The 24228-nt window shown below is 36.8% G+C and overlaps 1 protein-coding gene and 1 long non-coding RNA gene across 2 annotated transcripts in view; one reads left to right on the forward strand and one right to left on the reverse strand.

Moving 5' to 3' along the window:
- Positions 1-24228, reverse strand: part of LOC137249556 (uncharacterized) — a 280890-nt gene that overhangs the window by 154574 nt on the left and 102088 nt on the right. The window lies entirely within an intron of this gene.
- The window catches only part of Hr4 (Hormone receptor 4), a 67521-nt gene continuing 62331 nt past the window's right edge, over positions 19039-24228 (forward strand). The window contains exon 1 of the mRNA XM_067781179.1: positions 19039-24068. The gene's annotated coding sequence lies outside the window, so the exon portion shown is untranslated. The remainder of the gene's footprint in view (positions 24069-24228) is intronic.

Raw genomic sequence — 24228 nt, forward strand, 5'->3', positions numbered from 1 at the left:
CACTCACAGTGGTCTTACTTTATTATATCAACCTAAATTCTATCGTAGTTTGGATATCTGAAGCCTAATATGTCTTATAGAAAGTATTAAAAAACCTTAAAAAAAAAACAACACTAGTCAGCCGAACAAGGAAACCGAAATTTTGTCGAATGCCAAATGACAACTTGAATGCCCAGCAACCTTAACTTACATTTCTTTTTCACTTTTGCTTTCCTTACAACTCTTACTTCATACTTAGTTGTAGTTTTTACACGATCGATTTTTTTTGTTGTTGTTTATGTATTTTTCTTTTTGCTATTGAGTTACATGATTGCGCCATCGTTCGCTTTTATATTGGTCGTTACAGCGCTGCATTTGTCACTGTTGTCGTTTTTCTTTGCGCTCATTTAATTTCTTGTGTTTTTTTTTCGCGCAATTTTAGTGTGAATAAATTTCATAATTTTTGTTCAAATCATGAATTGATGCGGAAATAAAGGTTTTTGTGGAAATGAGAAGTTTAATAATAGTTTAAAAAAACTAAAAAAAACACGCTTTTATTACAAACCGAACTAAAAAATAGAAAATAAATTTCCTAAAAAGAGTTTATATAACAGTAGTAGAAGGTTAAACAATCGTTTATAGTTAATCACCTCAAAATAAAATTATAATAAAATTTAAGTTATTAACAGAATAATTTAATTCACAGTAAAAAGCGTGGGGTGCTTGATATTGAATGTTACAATCATTCCATTGGCAACTATCTGAGAGGAAAGATATGAAATGTAGTCAAATGCACCCCACGTTTTTTACTCTGAATTAAATTATTCTGTTAATAACTTAAATTTTATTATAATTTTATTTTGAGGTGATTAACTATAAACGATTGTTTAACCTTATACTATTGTTATATAAACTCTTTTTAATTGAAATTTATTTTCTATTTTTTAGTTCGGTTTGCTATTAAATCGAGTTTTTTAAGTTTTTTTTTAACTATTATTTATTTTTAATTTTTTAGTTCAAATAATTTTAAAAGTTTTAGTCGAGAGTGATGAAACCTCGAAACGCCACGGTCCATGGATGAATCCAACCCCACGGCACCGAAAAGGGCCAAGACGCAGGGAGGCTGGACGCGGTCTTTCGCCGAAATTGCCAAGGGTCGGGAGATCAAACCACACCATCACATTAATGCATTGTCATCGGTCGTTGATACGTATGCAAAGTTTCAAATTAATCAGACTTCTAGAAACCGGTGAAAATTAAGCTCAATGATTCCGCTACATACAGACCGAGCTAATAAAAGCGTGTTAAAAAGGGCTCCAGTATGCTCTTTCGTAGATGTGCCATGCATCCACTTCTATCATTAATAAAGGAATGCGTTTTTCGCATTATGTGCAAGGTTTCAAATCTATGGCCATTTGGGGTGGTCATAAGTTCAATTGACCTTATGTCCGTTAACCTTATGTCAACCCACCATCACATTATTGCATTGTCATCGAGCCTTGATACGTGTGCAAAGTTTCAATCAAACTTATGGCCATTCAAAGTGGTAATAAGGCCAATTGACCTTATGGCCGTTGACCTTATGTCAACAGACCATCATATTAATGCATTGTCATCGAGCCTTGATATGTGTGCAAAGTTTCAATCAAACTTATGGCCATTCAAAGTGGTAATAAGGCCAATTGACCTCATGGCCGTTCTTATGTCACCACACCATCACCTTAATGCATTGTCATCGGTTCTTGATACGTATGCAAAGTTTCAAATTAATCAGACTTCTAGAAACCGGTGAAAATTAAGCTCAAAGATTTCGCTACATACAGGCCAAGCTAATAAAAGCGTGTTAAAAAGGGAAATGCAAAATAAAAGTAAACAAATTAATAAAACATTAAGATGAAAAGCAATACCAATTTAAAAAACGTATATACCAGCGCCATCTAGTGGCAATATATTGGCCTGCTCGTGAAGTAAAAGTTCTCTCTATCTTTCTTTTACTCTCTTACTTGTACAACTTTAACATGAAGAAAGCTAAGCGGAGCCGGCTGAGCCGCCCACCTTGCACATCTACAGCATTCAATATTTACCCGTGCTAGACTGAACTATCGCTCTCCACTAGCGTTGTCTTCACACTACTAAAGAAGCGCGAAGATGGCCTAGGTTGAATACTACTCTTGCAAGAGAATAGCCAGTAAAAGGAGACACTTTAATGGAATGTCTCTCGCACATTCATGGACAATAATGTTAGTGGGAGGTTACGCTTGAGAAGTGGCTGGAGAAAGGACGATATTAATTCTACTCTACAAAGACGATTACAAAATAGGCTGCGGAGTTGTTGTAACAACGCTCTCTCAACGTTTAAGCAAGTGTTTTGGAGGTAGACAGTCCTTTGCTGGAAATTAATCCAGTACGCTTCGGAACTAACAACCGGACTGGCTCGGGAACCATTTGTTTACTCCTCGAACTTTTGTAGAATATATATATAGTTGTCATTGCAGGAGTTTTCTATCACTTTCCACTGAGCTCAGATGTACAAGCTTTCATCAGGAGTTGACAAGCGCAAAGACAACCTACGTTGCCTACTAATCTTGCAAGAGAATAGCCAGAACATATTAAACTTCGACAAATCATTTTAAGGCGTGATTACCCTCGAGAAGTGGCTGGAGAAAGGGAAAAGAAAGTAAGGACGTTCTTAATCCTACTGCACAGAGATGGTTACAAGAACAAGTTAACTGCTAGGGTTCATCAGGGAGGTCGGCTGGGATGAGGTGCTGTGAAGGAGAGGAGGGCACAATAGACCAATGGTCGCAGTGCAATCCTCAATTAAATTATCTATCTATCTGATTACAAAAAGGACCGCGTAGTTGTTGTAACAACGCTCCCCGAATGTGTAAGTGAGTGTTGCCTCGATATCGATTTTTTACCCCTAGAAATTTCAGATCTGTGGATTTTAGTCGCCGCTTACGACAGGCAAACCTTTCTCGGGAATATACTAAGCCCCTAAGTCCGCTGGCTCAATTTGCTTAGGTGGCGAAGTATTGGTTTTCTGCGAACAGCTAAATTTATCACTCTCCAGCGAGCACAGCCGCAGAATCTTTCAAGTAGAAGTATTTGGAATTTACAGAGTCTGTATCTACATTTTGTGAGCCTTAAATACTGGACCACCAAAGCGCTCACGGCCACGCAACGCTCGTGGTATAAACATCTTAATTTACGTCCACTAAGACCAGCTGATAACCCTACGCCTATCACTCCTATGGCGGCATCAAGTCACAGCAGTATCGAAAATATTTAGAAGCACAGCCCTAACTACGGCATAATGACCACTGGGCCAGTAGTTAAGGAGATTACAGAAATAGTCGTCTAATTATTGTTTGTAGGAGAATTGAATGAAACTAGTGCCTTGTGCTTTAATTGGCACGTTATCTCAGGCTCTGTGGCACAGTAGCGAGCTTAAGAAGTAATCTACTTGAGTCTGCTGGCCTTGGCTGACTCGAAACACATTCTTCCATACAAAATCTTCTTCATAATTGAGCTATTTCTAATAATTTCGGAAAAACATCAGTAATTGTCTTAACATTAAACTATTAAACGATTCCTTAAACTTGTTTCTACTGAAGTTGAAACCTTTCAATTTATCACTGCTTTTTTAATCTGCTTAAATCTTAAGCATAACTGAACAATAAATTTAAAATTTGTTTTGAAAATCTTGAAACACATTTTTATTTTACTTTTTCATTTTATGAAACAGAATGGAAAATGAACTAGGAACAGGTAAACAATGCAAGATGTTCGAGAACAGAGTATATTGAAAATTATTATAAATAGTTGTTGGGTATGAGCTTAATTTTATTTTGTTAGACTGTGTTCATTTAATTTTTATCCATTGTTTCATTTAAGTTAGAATTCACCTCATAATTTTGGGTTTCGTTCCTCACATTTTATTTAGAAAGCTCAGCTAAAATTAATTTCATACTCATTAAACTCTTTTTTGTTCCTCTTCATGAATTTCAATATCCTTTTTATAAACTTAAATATTACGTTCTTTAATTATTTCTCATTCAACTCAGCCACAGTTTCGTCAAATTTTCACTTATATTGTTCCCTTCCAACCGTTCCTATGTTCCCAGTCATGTTTTTCTGTTCAAGTCCGATAATAGACTTTCATTTTAATGCTTTTCCATTTCCCAGCCCTCAAATATTCCCTCACCGTTTCGCTCCATTTTCAGCTGTTTCGTTTCTTTCCATTTCGTTCCTCATATCTGCTTAAACTTTTCTTATTCGTCATCTACTTCAATCCATTTTCGTTTTCGCTGGAATTCCATTTCGTATCGTTCCACCTCAATAAGCCAATTAATTCAAAATATTGTTTGACTCACTAAAAGTCATATCGTTTTTCATTCCAATTGCTGAAAATCATTCCCAATACTTGCACTTTCTTAAATTTCTTTGCTTTGTGTTATTTTATATGCTAATTTTTTATTTGTATTTTTTGTTAAGAAAATGCCAATGAAATATAACACAAAAAAATCAAAGCCAAGTTGAGCCATGTTTTGGCATTTAAAAAGCATTAAGAATTTTACCAACAACTATGAAAATAAAGAAAGAAGAGTAGTAAAGCTCTTGCTATGAAATATTTATTGTTCACTTCCCTATCGCATACAAAGAAAGTAATATACATATGAGTGGAGTTATGTTTGTGAAGCGAGGGGTTTAACAAAAGTTCACTCAGTTGAGCGGGTGGGAGAAAGGTGAGAGTCAATTACTCCAGAAGCTGAACCAAAAACAGGTAGTTTTATTCTGGTTAGTAAAAGCCATAGCGACAGTAAACGGAACATTTACCATAACTGTTGCCGTAATCAAAAAAGTAAGCGTAACTATTACCGTAACCACAAACTCAACCGTATCCGTATCCAGTACCATAATCATGATCGTTACTGTAACTGTGACTGTCAGCGTGATCGTTACCAAAACCATGACTGTAGCCGGTGCCATAATCATAACTCTAACTGTGAGTACCATTGCTAAAGTAACAGTAACCCTTATAAAAGATACCCTTAGCCTTACCGTCAACTGAAACCACAATAACAACCGCCATCGTAGTCGTAACACTTGCAAACTGGCACTACCTTGGTGCTAACCGTAACAGTCAGCTAAAAAACCACAAATGTCGTCAGATTAACCATCATCCTGACCGTAGCCGTAAATATATCTCCAGTCTAAAGCGCAATTTTTACCACAAATGTAGCTGAACTCATGATAAGCAGGGTAGGCATTACCGTAACCTTAGCTTTGTACTTTACCTCAACCATAACCCTCGCCGTAACAGTACCTACCCACTTGCCATAAAAGTTACTGTAACGCCAACAATAACTTTAGGCGCAACCGTATCTGTAGTCTAAACTGCAGCCTAAGCCTAAACCGTTATAATGTGGCCGTAATTGTAAGCGTGGGCTTAACAGCGCAATCCGCATATCGACTGCTGGCTTAACAGTCCGAAAACGCCCCATTTTAGAATTTGTTTCAAAAACGCAGCTACTCAGAATTCGGTCGCAGTATGACCTATCTCGGTAATTTTTCCACGAGCACCCTGTCTTATAAAAAAATGTATTAAATTTGTGCTTAGATAGGGTGTTATTGAAACAAAGTTCGGGGAATTTTAATGAACGAAAAATGACACTGAAGATGGCACAACGCCGAAACAAGTTTGTCTCCAAACCAAATTTGACAAGATATGACGGAAAATCGTTCCAATATTCATCGGTTTTTCAATTTTTTTTTTAATACTGAGCGTTTTCTAAACGGCAGCCAAGATAGATGACTCTGATCATAGAGGTATCATAGAGGCGCTCACATTCCCTCATTCTCGACTTTGTCTGCGTTTCGTTTTCATTTCCATTTCCTACATTTTTCTACTCCTAAATATCCAAATTCTCCGAATTTTTTGTTATATTGTGATTATATCCACTTCCTGAGTCTTGCTCTCACAGTTCATAAGTAAACGATCTTTTGTTGGTACCCCGCCTAGGCATGTCGAATTACTAAGTTGACCTGCATAGGTACACATACAACAATCACATAAAGCGAAAATTTAAATCTTTGCATATTTTGTGTAAACCAACGCCAAATAACTTGACTTAACAACAACAAATGCAAACAAGTTTTTGCGCACTTGCAGCTGTTTACAGAAACGAAACAAAATCGAATTATTTATTGCCTCGTATTGATCATAGCTACGTCCCCGCTGACTGCTCGTCCGTGTACTTCCACTATTGCTGTAACTGCGCCCAATAACCGTTTTCTTGTTTTTACTTACTATTGTACAAGTGAAAGTTCTTTACGGCCCGTCCATGACACCGTTTGCAATGATTCAACAAAAGCGACGCAATCAGTGCAAATATTGGTGCAAAGGCGGGTGTGTGCAGTGAGCGGCTATTTTAGCGGTTATTGCACTGATCTTGGCGAAAAACAGAAAATCGAGAGCGCTGTGTGTGTGGTGGCAGCAAGCAATTGAGCCAGAGGTAAATTTTGTTACATAAACAAATAGGCGACTAAGATAAAAAGAGGGAGAGCGAGAGAAGGATAGAGAGAGAGGGTAGAAGGGTGTGGTAAACGGTAAACATATTGGCACTTCTTAGTGTACAAAGAAACTCTCATTATTTCTTTAAGTCTCTCTTGATGTTGCTAAAATCAAGTTTTTATATTTGTTGATCAATCACAATTAAGATTTTTTTTATTCATTTTGTTGTTGCCTTTTTCCCAGCTCTTTTTTTTAGCTATCATTAGCTTACCTCTTCTATGTTGTTGTTTTTATTTACCGCTTTGGCCGCTGTCATTCTCTTGCTCTTGCCGTTGGCTATTGCATTGTTGGTAGATAATGATCATGCGCGAAAGAGTGCGCACGAGGAAGAGAAATGGTATTGTTGATCGCAACGGTAAAATTAATGACACAGGAAGGTGTATTGGCAAGAAATATTGCTTGCTTTCGTAATTGTAGAAATGGCTTTGTAGAGCATTGTGGGCTTGGTTGTGTTTGATAGTTTATGTTGAAAAGTCTTGCACTTAAGATACAGCAATGCATAGAAAAATAGCAGTCGCAGTTTTAATAAAATTTCATCAACTAAATTCTTTTTTTTTTTAGATTCGATAGTTTCAAATAAACTGTCTTGCATTTGGTAACTGAAACTATGCAAACTAATCTCAGAAACGGTTTCGAAAAAATTCCAAGAAAATTTTTCGAAATTTTTTTTTTTTTTTTTTTTTTTTTAAATTTTCTGACTTTTTTTATGTATGCAGTTTTGTAGCCCAATCAATTTAAGTCTCACAAAGTACAAATTATAGGTCTCTCAGAATTCGAAAATGATATTTGACAACTTTTTTTTCTGAAGGCTGTTTTATATTTTCTTTAGTATGAATGGATCAATTTTTTCATTTTTATCTAAGCAATTTAAAACACCCTTCGGAAAAATAAAAATGTGTACTTTGTTTTACTAGAATTGATTAGGCACAAAACTGTACACTCAAAAAAATTCAATGAATTCCAAATAAAAAGTTCGAATTTTTTTTAAATTGTTTCGAATTTTCGAAAACATTTTTGATATTGGTTTGAATTACAAGATTTGAACAATACTTTTTCTCAAAATATCGAAAATAAAAATAAAAAGTTCGACATTTCCGTCAAATTTTCTAGCATTGTTTAATTGTTCAAACATCCTTTTGTGATTGGGTTGCATACTTTATTTACAAAAGTGATAGGAGTTTATCTTGAATTATTGAAAATAAAAAAAGAAGAATTAAAAATTGATTGGGCCACAAAACTCACTCATGAAATTCAGAAAATTTTTTTCCGAATTTTCGAGTCTTTTCGAAAAAAGTTTTAGTTACAAAATTCAAAGAAGTTTTTTACATCGGAAATAAATAAGACAAATTTAGAAGTGGTTGGAATAGAAAACAGAGGATTCCAAATTAAAAGTTCGAAATTTTTGCAAATTTTCTCGAATTTTTGAAAACATTTTTAATTTTTGTATGATTTAATCGGGGATATTGCTTTTTTAAATATATGAAAACATTTATTTGAAGCAATTTTTTAATTTTATAATTTATTTAATAATTTGGGAAAAATTTAAACACCGTGACATCAGGACGGACAAGGCGACAGCTGTTTCGATTAGTATATATAATCGAAACAGCTGTCGCCTTGTCCGTCCTGATGTCACGTTGTTTAAATTTTTCCCAAATTATTAAATTTTTGATTTTTGTTTGCACAGTTTCAGCTACAAAATTTTAAGAAGTTTTTTCTTAAAACATCAAAAATAAAAAGGGAGTTTAAAATTGATTGAGCTACAAAATAGCACCATCAAAAAAAATTCGGAAAATTCCAAATAAAATGTTCGAAATTTTTGTAAATTTTCTCGACTTTCGAAAACATTTTTGATATTTGTTTGCACAGTTCCAGCTACAAAATTTTAAGAAGTTTTTTCTTAATACATCAAAAATAAAAAGGGAGTCTAAAATTGAATGGGCTACAAAAAAGCACCATCAAAAAAAATTCGGAAAATTCCAAGTAAAATGTTCGAAATTTTTGCACCATTTCCTCGAATTTTGGAAAACATTTTGATATTGGTTTGCAAAGTTTCAGCTACAAAATTTAAATAAGTTTTTTCTTAAATCATCGAAAATAAAAAAAGGACTTTAAAATTGATTGGGCTTCAAATAAGCACCATCAAAAACAAATTCAGAGGATACCAAATAAGAAGTTCGATTTTTTTTTTTTAAATTTTCTCGAATTTTTGAAAACTTTGTTATTAGCATATATGTAATACTTCTATATTGCTACAAAAGGCCAAGTACATTCCCAAACATCAGAGTGCCGATATATTGCTGTTTAAACGTTTTGGTTTTTGTCTTCATGAATCGAATGTACCAAAATTTTAATTTTTTCTTGTCACACTTATGCTGCTACAATCACAGAAATTTTATAGGCTATATTGTTTTGATTTCGACTTCAATACACATTGAGAGCATTTTCTATTAGCAATATAGGACTATTACATATATGGTTATTAGTTTGCATAGTTTCAATTACAAAATTAAAAAAAAAAATTGTTTTAAAATATCGAAAACAAAAACAAAAGAATTTAAAATTGATTGGGCTACAAACCTTCATGCTCAGAAAATGCCAAGTAAAAAGTAACATATTCTCGAGTTTATAAAACTGTCTGGTTTGTACTGTTTTTGTTACAAAATTAATAGACGTTTTTTCTTGAATTATCAAAATTAACAAGTAAGGAAGGTTAAGTTCGGGTGTAACCAAACATTACATACTCAGTTGAGAGCTATGGTGACAACACAAGGGAAAATAACCATGTACAAAAATGAACCGAGGGAAACCCTGGAATGTGTTTGTATGACATGTGTATCAAATGAAAGGCATTAAAGAGTATTTTATGAGGGAGTGGGCCATAGTTCTATAGGTGGACTCCATTTAGGGATATAGCCATAAAGGTGGATCAGGGTTGACTCTAGAATGCGTTTGTACGATATGGGTATCAAATGGAAGGTATTAATGAGTATTTTAAAAGGGCGTGGACCTAAGTTCTATAGAAGGACGCCTTTTCGAGATATCGCCGTAAAGATGGACCAGGGGTGAGTCTAGAATGCGTTTGTACGATATGGCTATCAAATGAAAGGTGTTAATGATTATTTTAAAAGAGCGTGGGGCTTAGTTCTATAGGTGGACCCCTTTTCGAGATATCGCCATAAAGGTGGACCAGGTGTGACTCTAGAGTGCGTTTGTACGATATGGGTATCAAATGAAAGGTGTTAATGAGTATTTTAAGAGGGAGTGGGCCTTAGTTCTATAGGTGGACGCCTTTTCGAGATATCGCCATAAAGATGGACCAGGTATGACTCTAGAATGCGTTTGTACGATATGGTATCAAATGAAAGGTGTTAATGAGTATTTTAAAAGGGAGTAATCCTTAGTTCCATAGGTGGACGCCGTTTCGAGATATCGCCAAAAAGGTGCGCCAGGGGTGACTCTAGAATTCGTTTGTGCAATATGGGTATCAAACGAAAGGAGTTAATGAGTATTTTAAGAGGGAGTGGGCCTTTCTGGACCAGGGGTGACTCTAGACTTTGTTTGTACGATATGGGTATCAAATGAAAGGTGTTAATGAGTATTTTTAAAAGGAAGTGGGCCTTCGTTGTATAGGTGTTCGCCTTTTCGAAATATCGCCATAAAGGTGGACCAGGGGTGAGTCTAGAATGAGTTTGTACGATATGGGTATCAAATTAAAGGTATTAATGGGAGTTTTAAAAGGGAGTGGTGGTAGTTGTATATGTGAAGGCGTTTTCCAGATATCGACCAAAATGTGGACCAGGGTGACCCAGAATATCATCTGTTGGATACCGCTAATTTATTTATATATGTAATACCTGCCAAGATTTTAAGGGTTTTTTATTTCGCCCTGCAGAACTTTTTCATTTTCTTCTACTTAATATGGTAGGTGTCACAACCATTTTATAAAGTTTTTTCTAAAGTTATATTTCGCGTCAATAAAACAATCCAATTACCTTACCATGTTTCATTCCTTTTTTCGTATTTGGTATAGAATTATGGCATTTTTTTCAATTGTCGTAATTTTCGATATCGAAAAAGTGGGCGTGGTCATAGTCGGATTTCGTTCATTTTTCATACCAAGATAAAGTGAGTTCAGATAAGTACGTGAACTAAGTTCAGTAAAGATATGTCGATTTTTGCTCAAGTTATTGTGTTAACGGCCATGCGGAAGGACAGACGGAAGACTGTGTATAAAAACTGGGCGTGGCATTAACCGATTTCGCCCATTTTCACAGAAAACAGTTAACGCCATAAAATCTATGCCTCTACCAAATTTAAAAAGGATTTGTTAATTTTTGTTCGACTTATGGCGTTAAAAGTATCCTAGACAAATTAAATGAAAAAGGGCGGAGCCACGCCCATTTTTAAATTTTCTTTTATTTTTGTATTTTGTTGCACCATATCATTACTGGAGTTGAATCTTGACATAATTTACTTATATACTGTAAAGATATAAAATTTTTTGTTAAAATTTTACTTTAAAAAATTTTTTTTTTTAAAAGTGGGCGTGGTCCTTCTCCGATTTTGCTAATTTTTATTAAGCGTACATATAGTCGACTTATCTTGTTTGGTTGATTTTCCGACAGGGTGGATAAATGATGTATATTGGAACGATTTTCCGTCATCCCTTGTCAAATTTGGTTTTGAGACAAACCGGTTTCGGCGTTGTGCCATCATCAGTGTCGATTTTCGTTCTGATCTGTTGTTGTCACTTGTCCTGTATTTATAGTTCGTAGGTATATGAGCAGGTATTGTCAAATTGATGCTTGTGTATATTTAGTTATGTGTATGTGCTGTGTGTTCGTTCAGAACCGAGGGTGGTTTACTAATCGATTTGTGTGGCTGACTGGGGTAGGTAGAAATCTGTGATTTTAGTCGTTTGACCTTCTTTGTCGGTTTTTTGTTTTGGTGTGTTAATTGTTTTGTGTTTATTTGTTGTTGTGCGTTTGTCTGTTGTACCTGTGTGATTAAGTTGTTTCCTGTAAACAAGTTTTAAAGGCTCGAATATTGTGTCAGAAATGGTGTTTATCTGTTCGTTTATTATTCTACCGTCGAATGTTTTCTGTTTGTAGATTTCCATGTTTTCGAGTACGTTGAGACGTCGGCCCTTTTCTTGTATGTGAAGAACCCTAACTGTTTTATTGATGTTTGCTGGGGAACATTCATTCTCGACCATGTGATTCGCGAAGTTAGACTCGGGTATAATGTTTGGATTCCGTATTTTTTTGTTGTAATCTCTAATATGTTCTCTGAACCTCGTTCTTATTTGCCGTCCTGTTTGTCCTATGTAACTATGCTGGCATCCGCAGGTAAGCTTGTATACGCCGTGGCTGCTAAACGGATCCTCTGAGTTAATGTTAGTTCTTAGTTTTCGCCCTAGATTGTTCGATGTTTTGAATGCTGTGTTAATGTTGTATTTTTTAAAGAAATTTGCCAATTTATATGTTGCTTTTCCAGTATATGTCATAGTCGTCCAGCTATTATTTTCTTTTTCATTATTTCTTTTTGGTTCTCCATTTGTCCTTCTGAGCTTATCTACTAGTGCTTTTTTATATCCGTTGTTTGCAGCGATATTATATATGACCTCAAGTTCTTTCTTATATGCCTCTTGTGTAAGAGGTGTTCTTTCAAGTCTATGTACCAAGTGCCTTAATGCTGCATTTTTATGATGTTGAGGGTGATTTGAGGTATTGTGTATTATTGTGTCGGTGGCCGTTGACTTTCTATATATGTCATAGTTAAATCTTTTGGCTTCTTTATCAATATTTATCGTGAGGTCTAGATAGTTGATTCCTCCGTCTTTTTCGGTTTCCATTGTAAATTTTATATTGCCGTGCTGTTTGTTGAGGTACTCCAGTACGAGCTCTTCGTTATTAGTAGTTAAAACGCATATTATGTCATCCACGTATCTAGCATAAAATGACACGCCTAATTTGGACTTCAGCTCCTGTATGTACTTTTCTTCCAGATTTTGCATGAACACTTCCATAAGAATTGCTGATGTGGGGCTTCCCATTCCAAGACCGTTTGTTTGTCTATATATTTTATTGTTGAATTTAAAATAGTTTTGACGTAAAGTGGTTCTTAGCGTATTTGTGATTTGCACACTTTTTACTTTGTTTTTTGTGTTATGACCTATTGTTGAGCTAACTATGTCCAAAGTCTCCGATAGTGGTATAGATGGGTATAGATCTTTTATGTCAAAAGATACCAATTTGCTGTTTCTTGTTAGCTCTACGGTCTCGAGTCTCTCTATTAGTTCTGTTGTGTTAGCTATTGCATATTCGTTCCTTAGCTCCAGAGTGTCTATCAATATCGTTTTTAAATATTTGGACAGTTTGTAACATGGTGCCGATTTAAAATTAATGATGGGCCTCATTGGCGTGTCCGGCTTGTGGATTTTTGGTAGCGCAACCAGTGGAGGAGCCGAAGGGTTCATTTGGACCAATCTATGTGCCATGTTAGAATCTACTATATTTGTTGCATTTTTTGCCCCACATCAGCAATTCTTATGGAAGTGTTCATGCAAAATCTGGAAGAAAAGTACATACAGGAGCTGAAGTCCAAATTAGGCGTGTCATTTTATGCTAGATACGTGGATGACATAATATGCGTTTTAACTACTAATAACGAAGAGCTCGTACTGGAGTACCTCAACAAACAGCACGGCAATATAAAATTTACAATGGAAACCGAAAAAGACGGAGGAATCAACTATCTAGACCTCACGATAAATATTGATAAAGAAGCCAAAAGATTTAACTATGACATATATAGAAAGTCAACGGCCACCGACACAATAATACACAATACCTCAAATCACCCTCAACATCATAAAAATGCAGCATTAAGGCACTTGGTACATAGACTTGAAAGAACACCTCTTACACAAGAGGCATATAAGAAAGAACTTGAGGTCATATATAATATCGCTGCAAACAACGGATATAAAAAAGCACTAGTAGATAAGCTCAGAAGGACAAATGGAGAACCAAAAAGAAATAATGAAAAAGAAAATAATAGCTGGACGACTATGACATATACTGGAAAAGCAACATATACATTGGCAAATTTCTTTAAAAAATACAACATTAACACAGCATTCAAAACATCGAACAATCTAGGGCGAAAACTAAGAACTAACATTAACTCAGAGGATCCGTTTAGCAGCCACGGCGTATACAAGCTTACCTGCGGATGCCAGCATAGTTACATAGGACAAACAGGACGGCAAATAAGAACGAGGTTCAGAGAACATATTAGAGATTACAACAAAAAAATACGGAATCCAAACATTATACCCGAGTCTAACTTCGCGAATCACATGGTCGAGAATGAATGTTCCCCAGCAAACATCAATAAAACAGTTAGGGTTCTTCACATACAAGAAAAGGGCCGACGTCTCAACGTACTCGAAAACATGGAAATCTACAAACAGAAAACATTCGACGGTAGAATAATAAACGAACAGATAAACACCATTTCTGACACAATATTCGAGCCTTTAAAACTTGTTTACAGGAAACAACTTAATCACACAGGTACAACAGACAAACGCACAACAACAAATAAACACAAAACAATTAACACACCAAAACAAAAAACCGACAAAGAAGGTCAAACGACTAAAATCACAGATTTCTACCTACCCCAGTCAGCCACACAAATCGATTAGTAAACCACCCTCGGTTCTGAACGAACACACAGCACATACACATAACTAAATGTACACAAGCATCAATTTGACAATACCTGCTCATATACCTACGAACTATAAATACAGGACAAATGACAACAACAGATCAGAACGAAAATCGACACTGATGATGGCACAACGCCGAAACCGGTTTGTCTCAAAACCAAATTTGACAAGGGATGACGGAAAATCGTTCCAATATACATCGTACATATAGTAATAAGTGTAACGTTCCTGCCAAATTTCATCATGATATCTTCAACGACTGCCAAATTACAGCTTGCAAAAGTTTTAAATTACCTTCTTTTAAAAGTGGGCGGTGCCACGCCCATTGTCCAAAATTTTACTAATTTTCTATTTTGCGTCATAAGTTCAACTCATCTACCAAGTTTCGTCGCTTTATCGGTCTTTTGTAATGAATTATCGCACTTTTTCGGTTTTTCGAAATTTTCGATATCGAAAAAGTGGGCGTGGTTATAGTCAGATATCGTTCATTTTAAATAGCGATCTGAGATGAGCGCTCAGGAATCTACATACCAAATTTCATCAAGATACCTCAAAATTTACTCAAGTTATCGTGTTAACGGACGGACGGACGGACGGACTTGGCTCAATCAAATTTTTTTTCGATCCTGATTATTTTGATATATGGAAGTCTATATCTATCTCGATTCCTTTATATATGTACAACCAACCGTTATCCAATCAAACTTAATATACTCTGTGAGCTCTGCTCAACTGAGTATAAAAAAAGAAGATTTGAATGAAGATAATTTATAAGAATTCCATATACTATTTTCGTGCTCGCTGCTGTATCAGTCCATGTCAATGCTATGTCAATCCATTTTTTTGGCGATTGCTGTGAATGAATTATTAAAATATTGCGATTTCATTGTTGCTATTGAAATTATTATTTTTAATACCATGATAGTGTGCGCGAATTCCATTAATAAGTAGGTTAAATAGCATATTTTGTTAGTTCAGCCTTCACTAGACTGGTTTGTAAAATGGGCGTGAGTACCAAGTACTCGTGAAGTTCGATATGTAACCATACAGGTGTATGTCTAGAAAACTAATGTTTTTTTGTTAAATCGGTCACTTTTAGATATCAAATCGGTAACTTTTTGAGAACAAAGGACAATAAATCGATAGAATTCGATAACTTCATGATAACGAATCGATAACTGTTCAATAATAAGATGATAACAAAGTGATAATTAGTCTATCAAAAGACAGTAACTCATTGATAACTTTTGCTACAGATAGTTAATTCATAACGATTGGATAACAAATCAATAACTCGTCGATAGAATGCCTAGAACAAACCTACATTTCATCGATAACAAACCGTTAAAAAATAAATAATTGATAAACGCCGTTCGTTTTCAGTTTCGGGCCGATTCCGATTTCGGTTCCGGGCCTCAGTTCCCGGTTCTTTCGAGTTCAGATACGGTACGGTTTCGCTCCATACTGTATACCAATACCACACACCACGCCTACGCTTACACATTCTCTAGTACTCTATATCCTTCACTTCGCCTGTATTTACTTATATTCCACAAATTCATTTATATAGCATATCGCTTGCAAAGACTACGCCTACGCTTACACCTTAAGCTTACAATCAGGAATGCCTTCGAGTACGAAGCCTATGTTGAGAGGGGCGTGAAATTTGACTTCCAATTTTTTAATATTCTTTGCCATTATTTAAGACTTAAAAAAGTTATTCCTTTTAATGTCCTCTTGAACTCTGAAGTCGTTTTCGAATAGATTTGTCTGCTTAAAGAGCTGTAGCCCATCAAAGTATGCTTCCCGGTTCACCAAGTCATGAAAAAGTGACTTAGTTATAACTGCTGCAGAACTTAGTAACATATCCGAAGGAGCTCCATTCCAATACATATACATATGAGTGTTGACAAAAACTAATACATATCTAGTAAAAAGATCAAAATTTTCATTAGTTCATAAGAACTGAGACAAGTTTATTCTTAAATAGTTTTTTAAATTTACTGTATCAAAAAGTCCCATTCGCCATTTTCTATAATTTGTTCGACGTGTTTTGCAAAAATCACTAAATTCGCCAATACTGGTAACTCAGATTGTTAGATTTCACTTTTCTCAATTGTCTTGATTCTACCGGGCACAACATAGCGTATGAGTAACATAAAAAATCTGAAACTGACTTCGGAAAAAAATAATTTTCAAAAACAATCTGAAATTTTTTTGTAGAATTTTCTCGAATTTTTAAATTTTTTCGAAAACATATTTTACATTGCACTATGCAATCATTTACAAAATTCATTAAAGTTTTTATTTCAATTAAGGAAAAAAGATTTTTTGAAGAAATTCGATGAAAAAAATGCCGTTGCCCCGCCTTGGCTCCGGAAATACTGACCGAAATATGGACCTGGGACATTCAACAGAAATCTTGAGTGAGGCATTCATTGAATAAAGGGCTGAAATTTCCACACCCATTGCAGATATTGACGAAAATTTGAACTAAACGAACTGTTAGATATGATTTTTGGAGATACTGACAGGAAGTGAATAAATGTCATACGAATGAAAGATGACGCTCCGGCTAAGAAAGTATTTTTATCGGAACCCGCCTATAGAAGCAGAGGAAAAGAGCGGCCCCCACTCCGCTGGAAGGACCAAATGGAAAACGATTTAAACTCCCTTGGTGTGACCAATAGGCGGCTGTTGGGAGAGCGAAGAAGCGACTGAGGTGCTTGGCTAAGCACCAATTAAGTAAGTAATTAAGAATAGAAGCGAAGATGACGGTGAGGAACCAAAAAAGCGATAGGTAGAGTGAGATAGGAATGTAAAGAGAGAAGCAAAGAGGAAAGTTACTAAGAATTTATTTGAATGAATTAATAAGAAAAACATAGAAAAGTAAATGAGTCGGAATACTGCGTTCAAATGGACGACAAGCGGAGAGACATAGGAGCACGGCATACTGACAGTCGGCAGCGTAACGCAATCATGTGAAAGTCCAGTATTTGCGTTATCTGTTCCTTCCACGTTGTAAACACAGTGGCGTAGACCTGGTCGTTGATAGTGTCAGGTCGCGGGAGGTGAAGGAACAGAAGATGAAAATTAACTAATTTTCCTACAGGAGGGCCAGGTTCCGTTGACATTATCATGCAGCTGCCCGCATAGGAAATGATGGTAACTCCTTCTGGTGTGTAGAATGTAAAAATTAAGATAAGGCGCCACCCTGTGGCATCCCCTGTTCAATTCTCCTAGGTTTTGCGGTTTCGTTCCTTAATTGTACTGAAGCCTGCCGACTATTCAAATAATTTGCGATCCATCTTTATAGACAAGGGGTAAGGGGTGAACCTTCTATGTCTTGGAGTAATATGCCGTGGTTTACTATGTCAAAAGCTTTTGAAGGTTCCAACAACACCGTCCTATGACGAGGATTTGGCTAGTTCAGTTCGTAATTTATCTGGTTATTAATGGTGTTTAGCGCAATGCTAGTGTTGTGCATTTTTCGGAAGCCATGCTAATCAGTGGCTAAGCAAATATTCGCAGTAAAATGAGGGAGCATGACGGTTTCCAAAGTCTTCGCAACTCGCGAAAGGAGTGATGTCGATATGACTCACCTTCGTTAGGTGCTTTTGCAGGCTTTAGCAGTGGAATTATCCCTGCCATCCTGGAATGACAAAGGACTTTAACTACCAAGGGATTTGTGAGTGGTAACAGCTATTGAATGGGGAGGAGCACTATTAACATAACAACAGCAACATGGCTTACTTTCCATGGGTCCCACTCGTTTTATTCGGAATCTTACACACTTTTGAAAGAGAACCAAAGTATAGAAAAATGCGAATAATAATAAAAATAAATATATATTATAACAAGTAAGGACGGGACTGACCATGAATCACTTATTTTAAAAATATATGACGTAAGCGTAAGTATTTGATGAAATTTTAAGCGCCTATCCGTTAAAAAAGGGGCAGAAATAACAGTTTATTGGGGTATATACTATATATACCACCGATCTCTATGATTTTTTCAGACAACAATTAGTGCTCTATACGTAAGCATTCGGTGAAATTTTAAGCTTCTGGCTGTTAAAATGGGGCAGAAATAACGAAAAGCTTCTTATCTGAACAATCGGTTGTGGGGGATATATGCTATATATACGACCGATCTCATCCATTTTGTCAGACAATAATATGTGCAATATACGAAAGCATATGGTGAAGTTTGAAGCTTCAATCTGATAAATTGCGGAAGATATGACAAAAATCCTCTTTTTCTGAAAAATCGGTTGTATGGGGGATATATGCTATAGTGGTCCGATCCGGCCGGTTCCGACAAATGTCTAATCGGACACCTTAATATACCCGCTCAGCAAATTTTATCAAGATATATCAAAAATTGAGGGACTAGTTTGATACGGCGGCCACCGTGGTGTGATGGTAGCGTGCTCCGCCTATCACACCGTATGCCCTGGGTTCAACTCCCGGGCAAAGCAACATCAAAATTTTAGAAATAAGGTTTTTCAATTAAAAGAAAATTTTTCTAAGCGGGGTCGCCCCTCGGCAGTGTTTGGCAAGCGCTCCGGGTGTATTTCTGCCATGAAAAGCTCTCAGTGAAAACTCATCTGCCTTGCAGATCCCGTTCGGAGTCGGCATAAAACATGTAGGTCCCGTCCGGCCAATTTGTAGGGAAAATCAAGAGGAGCACGACGCAAATTGGAAGAGAAGCTCGGCCTTAGATCTCTTCGGAGGTTATCGCGCCTTACATTTATTTTTTTTTTTTATTGGTGGGCTATCTATTTTTGTTTAAGGACTTACAATTTTGAGATTCGTGATGAAGTTAATATACCATTTCATTTTCATGAACGGTATAAAAATAAAACAAAATAAACCAAAATAAAACAACGATCATAAAATCACTAAATTACAGAGTTCCTGCATAGCAAGCGCTGAATCAATGAATATTTACAAAACAGATGCATATGCATTTTGTGAACACAACAACAACAATTCGTACATTTTTCAAATGCAGTCACGCATGCATACATAACATGCAAGCAACAACAAGGGAGTGAAAAATACAACAACAAAAAACAGCTAAATTAGTCAACATACATAATTATCGCTCAGCAGTGCACTGGGGCACTGTAGCAAACGCACACAAATAGAAAAAGGTTAATGTGTAGAAAAAACCAAAAACAAAAATACAAATACGTGCAAACAAATTATAAAAAAAAGCAAACTCACACAAAACGATAACGCGCACCGCATCAATTACTGCAAAATTTCATAACAGCAACAGAGAGTTCTTATGCTGCTTTGTTGTTGCTTTGATTTTTATTATGCTATTATTCGCAAACGTCATTGCTTGCGCTCTCACACTTTTAAGAAAATATTTGAACGCATTCAATTTCAATTTCACTTTCCGTCATTGTATGGCAGCGCGTAACAGTCGCAAAGTCAGCGCCAGCTCTAATAACCATAAATAACATGAGAATAAGAAGAGCAATGAGGCAACTGCTGTTAAAGGTCATTGCTGTTTCATTGTGCTTATGTTAGATGTATGTGTTTATCATCTGAGAGATGTGAAGCAGTATAAAAACCAAAGAGAAAGATATTCGCTGAGAATGAGAGAGAGACGGAGTTGAGGAGCGCGCTTTTGAAAAGCTTTTCTGAGAGGTTCTGTTAATTTAAATTTCGTTAGCTGTTAACACATTTTGCTGTTAAAATACTGTTGCTTCTGTTAACCCAGATGTTCAGCGTTAATAAGTTTTGAGAAAAATTACTACTGTACCGGCATCAGGTTTCAGGATTTTATCGAAGTATGAGATCAACCCAATCCCTCAACCAGACCGTGAAGTTTTATATCTTCGAGCTGGCGGCTTAAATATGCGGTTATTTGTTCCCAGTCGTTGGAGCGCTGACATCGTAATAAAAATAGTGTTGCTAGGGCAGTCTGGCGGATATGGGCAGTACTCTTGCGAATATACACATGGTAGACTCTGGTAATGGCATGTTATTTGTGCACTGTTTGGCGACTTATTTAGCTTGTTTTTCACGTTGCTTATTTACTCTCCTAAAGAGGTTTAGAGCTAAAAGCGTTACGAAAATGGTTTCAAATTAACGAAGGTCGGGTCTGCTGTTTACTCTGTAGATCCAGAAATAAATAGATCCTACAGGCTGTCAGATCACTGCAGTGTCTCTCAGGCGAAAATAGTAGCCGAGAGCAAAGCAGCAGAAGATCTGCAGAAAGCGTGCTTAAGCTGCAGCCGTGTCAATATATGTTGCGCTCCGCGAGAAAAGGCGCCTAACTCGAATGCTGTTGTTTTACACGGCGAGCATTTATAATGGATCCTGTGTGCATGACGGTCAGTGCACGGCATGATTGCTATTGGGTTTTGAATGTTCAAAACTCAAAAAGTGTTTACTAATCAGGCATTTATAGAACGAACTTTTGTTTGTGATAAATCGTTAAAAAAAATATTTTTTTTCTTCTAGTTAAGGGTCTATTATCGCATTTGGTCTAATATATATTGATAGTCAGATTTCCATTAAGGCAATAATCTCACACAGTACTTCATCAAAAAGTGTTCTAGAATGCAAACAAGTATTGGGGAGTCGACAAAGGAAGTAGTGTGAGTTGCAGGAAGAAACGGTTGATCACGTATTGTGCTCATGTCCTACACTCGCGTGGTCAAGGCTTCAGTTACTAGGGGCGGTAGAGTTGCCAAATATAAAGGTAGTTATTGAGCTAGGTTCTAGGAAACGTCAAGAGGGCGGCGTTATTCTATAAGATAGGTCGTGGTACCTAATTGGGATTTTTCCTATTGGTTATCAAATAAATTCTGGCAACACTATGGACACATTCAGTATATGTGAAGTCTTTATTAACCGGCCAGTGTAACCTAGCTCTACAAAGTAGCCAAACGTAAAAGCGAGGTGGGCGGAATCATATCCGTGGATCTGCAATCGAGTAGTTGTGCTCGTTGCGATACCGCTATACGAATATTTTGTTGCTTAGTGAATACATTTAGTCATGCAAATGGTCTCTATACAGTTCATTCTGTCTTCCTATACCCGGCGCCAGGATATCACTTGTGGCACATTATGAGCTACGTGATCGCTTTGTATAGGTTTTTGAATAGGTTTTCGACTACCAGTTAATCTTCAAATGTTTAGTAAGAAATCAAATGGCTGCCACCTCTGAAACTGTGTATATAAACGGTGAAATGTCCGAATAGAAGGTCCCAGATTCAACTTCTCGCCCAGAGTGATAATACTTCAGAAAGGTTAGAAACTAACACACCTCAAATCGAAGAGGCATCTCAGCACCATTGAACTTACGAAGTTTATTTACCTATTTTATTACCTGTACATTGCTCCCGGTACCTTACAAACGAGCTTAGCTAAACTTCCCCTTAGATGTCTTCACCTCGTAAGATGGGGCCATCTTAGGGAAGGGACACAGTCTTTTAAAATACTTCTGATTGTATACCGCTAAGTCGAAGGGTAGATTACCCTCTGTTGGATTTGATGACAGCCGAGAAGAAATACTTCAGTATTGCGCGGGAGAACCTCTTGCGTAAAACTCAAAATTAAGGCAGCTTTTATCTACATGAGCAAATATTATTTGATGTCCGGGAAATCTAAAACGATCGCTGGGCCTCCACCAATCTCAAAAACTATCGAATCTGACTTCAAGGGACCGTGAAACTCCAAACTTTATTTTGCTCTACGTAATTAGTTGAAATGTGACCAACAGTGCCAGAAGGTCAAACTGATATCTATAGATATTGTTATGTACTAGATGATATCAGTAATGGCATCCGTGAATTCGATTTTGCAATTGTTGTCGGCCCGTCGGCATCAACATAGAACTCCCTAACTAAGTGAAACATATCCGTGAGCTTTTACACACTTTACATGCACAATTACGATTGCACCTCTGGCGCTGTTATTCGCGCACTGTTTTCCCAACATTTCTCATTACTTTTACTTTACAATTTCACTCCAAGTTTGAATAAATTTGAGACAAGAACATAAATTATGAAACACCATTCGCTTCCTGCTTAAAAAGCTTTCCAGAGACCAATTAAAACACTAAAGACTATACAAAGTACGCATGCTTGTTGCTACAGCTGAGTGACGAGCAACATTACTTTTATTGCAGCCAAAAATTTCACATACAAGTGTGCACCTTTGGCCATATGCTGTCTAAAAACAACAACAATACTTTTCTCCCACTCAACTTTATGAAAAAAGCTCCGCGGCTATGCCTGCATAACATCACTTTTACTAGCGCGCCTGCCATAGGCTTTTTGTTGTTTCAACGCGCGCGCTGCAATTGTTGTTCTTATATGGCGTGCGGTAGCATTAGTTTTTCCGGTTCCTGCTACCACTCGCGCCTGCCCGGCGCGCGACATACGCTATAATACTAATGCATAAACGCCGCATCATACATAGCATTAAGAGCACACGAAGTGACAACAACAACAGCACACGAATTGACATAGCGGTAGTTAGCGTATGAATGCCTTGCTCGTATCTATGCGCTAACAATCGTGAGCGCGCTCATACATTCGTTTGGCTCCTAAGTGCATTCGTTCATAGCTGCACACATGCATATAACTAAAGTCGATTTCCGTCTGTGTGTTTGTGTGTCAATTTATCGCGCGCTGTTGTTGTTTTCGTACATTTATTGCTCTTCATGCGCGCGCTATATATGTACATAGCTGTCTTTCTATGTTTATTTGTTAGTTATTGCTTGCTAGTTTATATGTTGTTGTTTTCTATTTGTTTGTTGCTTTTTGTATTTTTTTTTTCTATTTTACTGCTCGCCTTTTCATGTCTGTGTGCCCCACTGTGCTTCAGTATTAGTGAGCTTTCATGTTTCTTTCGTTTCTGGTTGTTGGTTTTGTTGTTGTGCCGCCGCTGCTGCCATCTATGAATGACTATTGTGTTTTGTGTTTGAACAATAGTGCTCTAGCGCTAGCATTTTTTGTTGTTACAATAGTCGGCGCGCAGCAGCAGCGGTCGTTAGCGTCAACAAACGTTATTAGAGTTTTTGGCGCTTGTTGGCCGCTTTCTTCCATCTACTCCTTTCATTTCACTTTATTCCGTTCGTATGTACGCACGTTGGGCGCGGAGTAGCTTGAGCTAGCCAACGAGTTAGTCACTCAGGCAGTTAGTTAGTTGTTAGCTAAGTTTATACAACGAAAAAGCTTAATTGCATGTTGCCGAGCGACCGTGCAGCAACATATTTGGCACATGCAGTAACAGTCGCTCATTTCGTGTGGTGCGCGCGATACCCCTCACAGCTTACCGCGCAATATTAGAATTGTGTTTGAAAGCGGCGCGCGCGCTCTCGCTAGCGCCTTATGTCTTGGCGGTAAAAGTTTTTCTCCGCGCCGTGTAATAAAGAAGAAAAAAACAGAATGAAAGTTTATACATCCTACCGAAGCTATGCATTTTTGAAAATAGTTTTTAAACTCTTTACAGCTTTGCGCTGATGGCATAGCCAATCGTGGCAGTAGTGACGTCGTGAACGCGAACGAGTTTTCATCGTAGCGGTATAAGCAATCGCTCATATTTTACCGCCAACTAAATATGAAATATAGCGCGTCGCGGCAATTATTGTTCGTCATAGTCTAAAAAAATAGAAACAAAAAAGAATCAAACCGTTAGTCGTTGATGCGCCATCAATGCAAGCGCAGCGTCGGTCAACAGTGACGAGTCAAGAACGTCAGGTGGCCCCGCCAAGGAACTTACAAGAACTTGAAAAGTAAAAGTCAAAGATTTATATAATGTGTTGTTGCCTTTTTTTAGTTGTGTGAGTGTATAATTGTTATTGTTGGTGGTTTCCGATTGTGACACTATATGATTGCACGGAAATGCAATTTAATATATGATGCAATGATAAATGAGAAGGAAATGAATAATGG

This window comes from Eurosta solidaginis, chromosome 4, assembly GCF_040869045.1.
Source record: "Eurosta solidaginis isolate ZX-2024a chromosome 4, ASM4086904v1, whole genome shotgun sequence".
NCBI lineage: Eukaryota > Metazoa > Arthropoda > Insecta > Diptera > Tephritidae > Eurosta > Eurosta solidaginis.